This window comes from Sceloporus undulatus, chromosome 2, assembly GCF_019175285.1.
Source record: "Sceloporus undulatus isolate JIND9_A2432 ecotype Alabama chromosome 2, SceUnd_v1.1, whole genome shotgun sequence".
NCBI lineage: Eukaryota > Metazoa > Chordata > Lepidosauria > Squamata > Phrynosomatidae > Sceloporus > Sceloporus undulatus.
In genome coordinates this window covers 194404226-194414607 of record NC_056523.1, presented here as the reverse complement: position 1 = coordinate 194414607, position 10382 = coordinate 194404226, and the positions used below count along the sequence as shown (strand labels likewise).

Genomic DNA, 10382 nt, shown 5'->3' with positions numbered 1-10382 from the left:
AGGACTAAAGATAGCAGGAAACTGAAGCCAAGAAATAGGAAGAAAACTTGGAATGGGAAGGGCAACTATGCAAGAAAGACAAAATTGCAAAATGTAAAGATATACAACTGGGCACCAAAGTTAGTCATTCAAGATGTATAACCAAATGGTTCCTTGAACAGATAAAATTGACTTCAGGTCAGTTAAACAACAAAACAAAACATATCAATTTCTATCCTTAAACCAGAATTGATCAGGGGAAAGCGCGAACGCAGTCCCCCACTACCACAAATTATGCAGTCGAGTTTCCCGCATTTGGGGAAATCGCAGGGGTCAGCACACCCAGAGTGCAATGGATGAGCCTCACCCTGGGAAAACCACCTTTGTGATCATGGTGTCTCCCCTGCCAGGTAAGTATGAGTTGGAGCCGCCTGAATGCCTCCTGGTCCCTCTCTCCCACTCCCTCTCAGGTCACAGTGGCCAGCCTACAGGACTTGCTGGGAGGTTCACCTGACAGATTGGCACTGCTGCCATGTTCCATTTTGCTGATTTGTGTCTTGGGGTACCACACAATCCCTGATTTGCACCCCAATTTTGCTCCCATAATGCTCTGGCATGTGCACATTTGCATGATTGTGTCTGGCCCTTCCTTTCTATGGCAATTGCAGGCATCCCATTGGTGTTGCAAGACTGAAGGGAGGTGGAGCTCAGGCATTTTTCCCTGCCCCTGGCTCTGCATAGATTTTCCTTTGTCATTCTCAGCCTTCCTCCCTGGAATCATCTGGAATTCAGAACGGCTGTGGCAACATCGACTACAGTCAATTCTGTATATTGGCTGAGTTCTCTGTCTTTTCAGCCTTTAAATAATCAAAATTCTTTTGGATTTTGTTTGCTTTTCCATGTCCAAAGTCTCGTCAGGACCAACCCAAGACATTTTGCTGATTCCAAATGTCAAGGAATCATTCTCTGAACATTTCTGTCTCTCTGAGACCTTCATGCTGTGCAGTGTGACCCCAAGAACCCAATAATTCAACATTTTAAACCCCAAATTCCTGCTTCCTAAGAACATCAGCTCCATCCCTCTCCAGCTCTCTCTCTCCATCTGAGGAAGTAGACCAAGTCTACGAAAGCTAATGCTACAATGTCTTTCTCCCAGTTAGTCTCAAAGGTGCTACAAGATCCCTTTGCATGCTGATATTCCAGAATAACATGGCTGTAGCTCTGAAATCTGCCTCCCCCCTTCAAATGGTCTGCGGAAAGCCCCTTCCTTTAGGATTCCCCACCCACTGAACTAAACAAGTTAGTCCAGATCGGTTACGCAGACCTGGTGTATTACAAGCCATCCCTCTTTTCAATCCCTATCACGTAATTTGCCAACTTTCTATAGCACTGACCTTTAGTTCATCCATTTTATATGTTTACAGCTGTCCTTCTTCATAGAACATTCCAAAAACTGAGGTGAGAGGAGTCTACCCCAAGAAGAAATAATTACAGCAATTATCACTCTGTTTAATGTGCATATCACTTTTTTACATAGACAGTGCAGTTTTTATCTTATTTATTGCTTAACAATTATGGCATATTGAGGAGATGGTGTTAATTTTGATAAAAGATTACAAACCTCCAGTATCCTCATTACCAGCTATACGACAGCCCTTGAAATAAGTATAGGAGTTGTGCGGAGTATCCCAGAAGGTTGGTTTATACTGTTGAGTGCCTTGAGTGCTAGACTTTCCAAAGCAGTGTCATGTGGAAAGATATCTCCATAGAATAAAATCATTCCAAATCTAGAGACAGAAAGATAAAAATGCTGGTCACAGTTGTTGCTGTTGTTATCATTTATTTATACAGTGCCATCCATATACATGGTGCTTTACAAGACAATAAAACATTTAGAAGTACTTCGGTAATATAACATGCAAAATGCAATATTACAATACAATACTAAAATATTAAAAATGCAATATTAATATTTAAAAGAAAAGTACAATGGGAAAAAAAGATTTAAAACTGATTTAACCTGTCATGTATACTTGTATTTCATTTTACATGCAGCTATGGTCCGAATCATACTGCAGACATAATCTGGTCTGAGACAATTTTAACTGCCCTGGATCAATGCTAGGGAATTCTGGGAACTGTAGTTTTGTGAGACATTTAGCTTTCTCTGTCAGAGAGCTCTGGTGCCACAATAAACTACAATTCCCGGGAATCCCTAGCACTGAGCAAGGGCAACTAAAGTGGTCTCAAACTGGATTATTTCTGCAGTGTGTTTTGGACTTACTTTTCTAGGAAATCTTCTGTGGTTTCTTTCTTTTCCCCAAAACGCTTTGGGAGGAGCTCAGGAGTATGTGGAAACCACTTGTGTAACTGGTACATTGGAGTGGGCAACACATACACCAGTGTTGCAGGTCCAGCATTCCTTAGGGCTATGGTCTCGTCGCTGTTGTGCATCTTCATTTCCACTTTATGGTAACCCTAAGGCAAACCTGTCATGAAGTCTTCTAGGCAAGATTTGTTCAGAGGAGGTTTGCCATTGTCTTCCCCTAAGGCTGAGAGTATGTGGTTTGCCCAAGGTCACCCATTAGGTTTCATGGCTGACCAAGGAATCAAACCCTCATCTCCAGAATCATTGTTCAACACTCAAATTACCATGCCACACTCGTTCTAACAAATTTAGATCCCTACATTTCCAACTCCTCTGAATCTAGATCATGTCCTGGCAACTGTGGAAGGCGAGATGCCCATATTAGCCCATTAAGAGACCTTGGAGGATGTACTCCTCACAACCCCTCCGGGGCGAAAAACATCAAATTTGTTTCCACCAAATTTTCCAAATGCCTTCTAGGGTCTGTGGGAGCATTTTGGTCATGTTTTCAGGCCACCCTGAGCTATATTATGGCTAGGAGAGGCCTTTTTTTGAAAATAGGAAGTGACTGAAAGTTATTTCATTTTTTTAAAAGGCTTTTCCGTTGGGTGGGTGCGAGGGAATGCCTGCATCCTCCCAGAAGGCATTTGGGAACAACAACAACAAAATTGAAATGTTGACACTTTAACTCTTCGTCTACCAATGGTGGGCCCTGAGGGCTATAAAAATGGTTCCAGAGGCCATATGTATGGCTCACACTTTGCCCCCCTCCTTCCCAGATGCTGGCTTCAGTCTCTGCCGTTTTGTCTTGCTTTCAATACAGTACTAGGATTGTAATCAGATGTTTTGTATACTAGGCTGCTTTGTATACAGTTGGCCCTTCTTATACATGGATTTTTTATACACAGATTCAAGCATCCATGGTTTGAAAAGGTTAAAAAAAATAAATAAATTTCAAATATCAAACCTTGAGTTTCCATTTTTTATAAGGAACACCATTGTGCTATGTCATATTTAATGGGGCTTGAGCACCCATGGATTTAGTTATCCATGGGGGGGATCTTGGCACCAAACTCCAGAGTATAACCAGGGTCCACCGTACTAGACAATTCCCCCAAGTGCTTTATTTACCATCCAGCTTGATGAAACATCTAAAGAATTCTAAAACATGCCTGGTATCTCTGATCTTTTAATTGGTATAATGTTGATTATTCGATAAGAGCTAGCTAGGTGGTGTAGTGGTTTGAGTACTGACTACAACTCTCAGCCATGGAAACACCCAGTCTCAGAGAAAGTCTGAGATTCAAACTTTCAGAGAAAGGTTTGATAAATTTGCACAGTTACATACCTCCGATATCCTCATAATACTAGTTCCCAGATAGATAGCTGCCCTGGGACTAATTCAGGGGGATTTGAGGATGGGGTTCCCAGATTATACTGTTATACAGATTATACAAGGTTTATACGGTTGGGTAGCTTCAGTGTTAGACCTTCCAAAATTTACATTCGGGTTTAGACTCAGAAGAAGGGGGAGTAAAGACAGCAGGAAACTGAAGTCAAGAAATCAGAAGAAAACATGGAATGGGAAGGGCAGCTATAAAACAAGTAGATAAGGTGGTAAAATTTACAGATATACATCTGAGCATCAAAAACAGTCATTCAGTATATGATGCTGGAGAAGAGTGCCAAGGATATCATGGTTGACTCCATGACAGTTAACAACAAAACAAAATATATCAATTTCTATCTTTAAACCAGAATGACCAGGGGAAAGCGCGAACGCAGTCCCCCACTACCACAAATTATGCAGTCGAGTTTCCCGCATTTGGGGAAATCGCAGGGGTCAGCACACCCGGAGTGCAATGGATGAGCCTCACCCTGGGAAAACCACCTTCGTGATCATGGTGTCTCCCCTGCCAGGTAAGTATGAGTTGGGACTGCCTGAATGCCTCCTGGTCCCTCTCTCCCACTCCCTCTCAGGTCACGGTGACCAGCCTGCAGGACTTGCTGGGAGCTTCACCTGACAGATTGGCATTGCTGTCATGTTCCACTTTGCCAATTTGTGTCATGGGGTACCACACAATCCCTGATCTGCACCCCATTTTTCTCCCATAATGCTCTGGCGTGTGCACATTTGCATGATTGTGTCTGGCCCTTCCTTTCTATGGCAATTGCACGCATCCCATTGGTGTTGCAAGATTGAAGGGAGGTGGAGCTCAGGCATTTCCTCTCTCTCCAGCTTGCATAGGTTTTCCTCTGTCTTTCGCAGCTAGAATGGCTGTAGCAGCAAGATCAGCTGTAGCTGATTTTGTATAATGGTTGAGTTCTCTGGATTTTTAGCCTTTGAAAAATGAAAATACTTTTGGCCTTTGTTTGCTTTTCCATAGCCCAAGACCCATGATGTTTCACTGCCAGATTCGTAATGTCAAAGAATCATTTTAATCTGAACATTCCTGTCTCAGAGATCTTCATGCTGTTTAGCGTAACACCAAGAACACAGTCATTTCCCACTGGTCCCTGGGAACAGTAGCTCCATCCCTCTCCAGCAATCTCTCTCCAATTAACTATATGCATCTGAGGAAGCAGACCATGTCTATGAAAGCCTATGCTATAATGTCCTTCTCCCAGTTAGTCTCAAAGATGCTACAAGATCCCTTTACATACTGATATTTCAGACTAACACGGCTGTGTCTCTGAATTCTCTCTCCCCCCTGCAAACTGTACCCCCAAAAGCCCATGTTGCATTGCGGAGAGGGGCAGGGGTAAATATAAATAATAATAATAATAATAATAATAATAATAATAATAATAATAATTCCTTTAGGATTCCCCACCTATTGGACTAAACCAGTTAGTCCAGAGCAGTTACACAGACACACAGTATCCATGTAGACACAGTGTATTAGAAGTCATACCTCTTTTCAATACCTATCACAGAATTTGCCAACTTTATATATAACTGACCTTGAGATCATCCATTTGATATGTTTGCACTGTCCTTCTTCCAAAAACTGAGGTCTGAGAGGAATCTATCACCAGAAGAAATAGTTAAAGCAATCATTTCTGTGTTTCAATTGTATATTGCTTTTTCACATAGACAATGCAGATTTTCTTATGTATTGTTTAGCATTTACAGTATATTTAGGGTATGGTGTTAATTTCGATAAATACTTACATACATCCAGTATCCTCATAATACTAGTCATCAGATACATGGCTGCCCTAGGAATAATACAGGGGGAGCAGAGTATGAGATTCCCAGATGTTTAGTTTATACTGCTGGGTGGACTTTCCAAAGTTTAGACTCAGGATTAGAGTCAGAAGGAGGAGGACTAAAGATAGCAGGAAACTGAAGCCAAGAAATAGGAAGAAAACGTGGAATGGGAAGGGCAGCTATGCAAGAAAGACAAAATTGCAAAATGTAAAGATATACAACTGGGCACCAAAGTTAGTCGTTCAAGATGTATAACCAAATGGTTCCTTGAACAGATAACATTGACTTCAGGTCAGTTAAACAAAACAAAACATATTATTTTCTATCTTTAAACCAAGAATGTTCAGGGGAAAGCGCGAACGCAGTCCCCCACTACCACAAATTATGCAGTCGAGTTTCCCGCATTTGGGGAAATCGCAGGGGTCAGCACACCCGGAGTGCAATGGATGAGCCTCACCCTGGGAAAACCACCTTCGTGATCATGGTGTCTCCCCTGCCAGGTAAGTATGAGTTGGAGCCGCCTGAATGCCTCCTGGTCCCTCTCTCCCACTCCCTCTCAGGTCACAGTGGCCAGCCTACAGGACTTGCTGGGAGGTTCACCTGACAGATTGGCACTGCTGCCATGTTCCATTTTGCTAATTTGTGTCTTGGGGTACCACACAATCCCTGACCTGCACCCCATTTTTCTCCCATAATGCTCTGGTGTGCCCACATTTGCATGCTCACATGTGGTTGCTTCCTTCCCACATAGACTGCAGGCAGCCACACAGCTAGCTGGTTCATTGGTGCTGCAAGAGAGAAGGGAGGTGGAGGCTGGAGCTCAGGCATTTCTTCCCCTTCCACCTCTGGGGATATTTTGATCCTTATCCTACCTCCCACCTTACTAAGAAAAGAAATGCCTGAAGCAATTACAATGAATGCAGTAGCTTTTCATACTGGCTAGGTTCTCTGCCATTTTGCATTAAAAAAAAAACTTTTGGCTTTTGTTTGCTCTTCCATAGCCCAAACTTTGGTCAGGGCTGACCCAAGACATTTTGCTGTCTGAGACGCAGCATCAAATGATGCACTGCTGGCCCCAACTAAAATCTACCTATTAAAATGACATTAAAAAGAAGTACAGTTGGCCCTACATATCCACAGATTTTTATCCACAGATCCAACCACCCATGGCTTGAAAATATTCTGATAAATAAATAAATAAATAAATTCCAAAAAGGAAACCTTGATTTTACCATTTTTTATAAAGGATATCATTTTACTATGCCATTGTACATAATGGGACTTCAGCATCAATGGATTTTCATATCCCCTGGCATCCTGGATAGGGTGATCAGATGTCCTAACCACAAAGGAGGCCAAGGTGCCACAGAATGTAGGACATAATTCAATAAAAATGTAGGACATTCCAAACTAGAAGCTAAAACACTAATATAAATCCGTCCTTGATAGTCATGCTCAAAATGGAGAACATTTTGAAGTTCCTCTTGGACAGATTATTAGATTAATGTGAGTAATATTACAGAAAAATTTGCACATTTCTAAAGCTTGAAATGTAGATTATATCCTGGAAAATTAAGATGTCTGGTCACCTTGGTTCTGGGACTAAACCCCAGAGGATACCAAGGGCCTACTGTAGTCAACAGTAATTGACCACTCTAAAGATCTAAAAGACCTGTATCACTGTAAGCAGCCCTTGGAAAATTTAGGACAAGAATAATGATTTGCATTCATCTGCTCCTATTACATTTCATTCAACTCCCATATCTGTGTACAGTATATACCTGAGCATTCACACTGTGAATCTGAAGAAGTAGGCTTAAATCCATGAAAACTCAAGGAAAAATAAAAACCAGTTAATCTTAAAGTTGCTTCCTTCCTCTCTCCTACTCTTCCTCGTGCAACAAAAAAGGAAAGTGTTGGCACACTCATTTACACTGCCGAAGCAAAGCAGCTTGGCATCACTTTAACTGCTGTGACTCAATACTAGGGAATCCTGGGATCTGTAGTTCCATTATATATTTATCCTTCTCTACCAGAGAGCTCTGGTGCCACAACAAATTACAGCTCCAAGGAGTTCTACTGCATTTAAATGTGGCAGTTGAAGTGGTGTCAAACAGCACTATTTCTGCAGTGCAGATGGGTGAATCCATGGATAAAGAATCTGTGGATATAGAAAGCCAACTATATAGTGGGCCCTTGGTATCTGCTGGGGTTTGGTTCCACTACCCACATGTAGGGTTGCCATAACTCTGGACCTCAAAAACGGGGAAAATGTAGGACAAATTTTTCAAATGTAGGACACAGGAAAATATGTGTCCTACATTTGAAAACTTTGTCCTACATTTTCCCGCAGAGGCTGCGGAGGAAGGCGCGAGGCCTCGGGCGAGTGCCGAGGCCTGCCTTCCTTCCCCGGCCCCTGCAGAGGCCGCGGAGGAAGGCGCGAGGCTGCAGGGAGGCGGGGAGGTTGGCGCGGCTGCGAGCAGGAGGCACCACCTCCCTGTAGTCTCCTCTGCCCCAGGCCTTGCTGCCCTCCTTTTCCTCTGCGCGGCCATGCGCGGTGGAGGAGGAGGAGGGCAGCGAGGCCCCAGGGTTGCCCAGCAACCCCGCTGCAACCGGGCTTTTCCCGGTTTTTGGCTGCACCCGTGCCGTGACCGGGCAGGTGCAGCCAAAACCGGGAAAAACCCGGTTGCAACCAGGTTATGGCAACCCTACCCACATGGGATACCAAAATCCATGGATACTCAAGTCCCATTAAATACAATGGTACAGTAAGATCATAATCATGGTTTGCTTTTTGGAATTTATATATTTTAAAAATATTTTAAAACCGTGGATGTTTGAATCTGTGGATAAAAAATCCATGAATATGGAGGGCTGGCTGTAATTACCCATTGCTAAGTCTTTCTGTCACAGCCTAGCTGTATTTGTAATTTCTACTTTATTAATCTCTACTTTGTTTTCTCCAACCTTCCCCACCCCCTGTCCTGGTGACTGATGGCCCAAACAGGCCAAAATAAAGCTGCTTCGGGTCACTTTGGAGGTATGCTGTTTAAATGACACACACATGTAAAGAGTTCAGAAGCTGCGCCAAAGCTGTGCTCCAGTCCTAAGGACTGGAGCGTAGCTTTGGCGTAGCTTCTGGCCTCTTAGGACGCGTGTGTCATTTAAACAGCATACCTTCAAAGTGACCCAAAGCAGCTTTATTTTGGCCAGTCTGTTCGGGCCGAGTCCCTATATTGGAAGAAAAGCGGGATATAAGTAAATAATAATAACAACAATGTACCAAAGCAGTTTGCATTCAGTTAGCTCAGAGAGAAGGGGGCACAAACCTGCTTTTTCCAGCATGCTTAGGAAAACAAACAAACTGCTGCAGCCTCTCCTGACTGTGATCTTCCTATTTTTGCCATCTTGACCCACTCTGATGTTGCTTGGCCACACCTGTCCCAGTTTTGTCTGTGAAATGCTGGGTGATATCCCCTCAGCCTGAGCTGTGGTACCTTAAAACCTGGATGGAAGACCAGAGCCCATCTCAATGTCCCAAATATGCAATCATATCACTGTACGAAGCTCATAGCAAAAGTTGAGCAATTGTTACCAGGATTTACTAGTCCAGAAAAATAAAAATGTATGGAGCTGAATTCTTTCGTAAACCAGCTTTCTGTCTTAAAAATGACTTAGAATGGTAGGGAGAACTGATTAATATTGCAGTCTCAATTCCCAATCTTTTGCTTACAATACAAAATGCTTTCACTTATAGTATCTTCACAGCTCACCAAATACTTGACCATCCTTAGAAAAAGGACTGGAAGATGTGAGTTCCCAAATGATTTGCTTAATTATGGTGTTGTTCATTGCCATCAAGTCTACTTTGATTTATTGCAGCCCTACAAATAGTAGATCACTGGTACTGTAGAAATAATGCCATTTCATACCACTTTAAGTGCTGTTGCTCCATCCCATGGAATCCTGGAATCTGTAGTTTTACAAAGTCTTGAGCTGTCTCTGCCACAGTGCTGGTGCCTCCAAAAACTACAAATCACAGGATCCTGTAGGATGGAACCACGGCAGTTAAAGTGCTGTCAAACTGCATTATTGCTACAGTGTAGATGCACCCCCAAAGTCATCCTGTTATCAACAGGGCTGCTCTGGTCTTGCAATGTCGCAATGGCTTTCTTGACTGAGTCCAGTCACCTCTAATTCTGTCATCATAGTAATGATAATGGCTATAATTGCTGCAGATAGATTATGTAAGAATTGCCTTATCATCTAAATCTGTACTATGCAACTCTGTTTAATTTGATTATGTTAATATATAGGAATTTGTACAAGTTTTATATTTTAATAACTTTTAATATACAGTAATAGGATAATCTGAAACCATGACCTTGAAATGTTTACACCAGGAGATAGGTCTGTTTATAGTTATCTACCCATATCTACACTCTGGACTGGTATCGTTTTTTAAAAAAACATACACCCAATTTACTTTTCGGATATTCTCATGGTTGGTGTTGTAACTATACGTTGCTTATGCCGCGTGTATATGAGCATACTGTATACTGATCTGATGTCACTGTTTTTCTTTTTCTTTCTGTGCTGGCTGTGCACCGTAATAAAATATTCAATCATTCATAATAATAATAATAATAATAATAATAATAATAATAATAATAATAATTATTATTATTATTATTTATAACGCCCTTTCCACCAAAATAACATATACAATTAAAAACGAATGATAAAACACCACACTATAAAATGCTAAAATACTAAAATAATATACAATTATGCTAAACCAGTCTTCTTCTTTTCCTACTG

The 10382-nt window shown here is 41.9% G+C and overlaps 1 protein-coding gene and 3 non-coding genes across 4 annotated transcripts in view; 1 reads left to right on the top strand and 3 right to left on the bottom strand.

The window, feature by feature from the left end:
- Positions 1 to 10382, top strand: part of ALKBH7 (alkB homolog 7) — a 511499-nt gene that overhangs the window by 466161 nt on the left and 34956 nt on the right. The window lies entirely within an intron of this gene.
- On the bottom strand, positions 234 to 397 carry LOC121924467. The gene has a single exon (XR_006102611.1). It is a non-coding gene; the product is annotated as a U1 spliceosomal RNA (small nuclear RNA).
- Positions 4112 to 4275, bottom strand: LOC121924464. The gene has a single exon (XR_006102608.1). It is a non-coding gene; the product is annotated as a U1 spliceosomal RNA (small nuclear RNA).
- On the bottom strand, positions 5906 to 6069 carry LOC121924463. Its single transcript, XR_006102607.1, has one exon. It is a non-coding gene; the product is annotated as a U1 spliceosomal RNA (small nuclear RNA).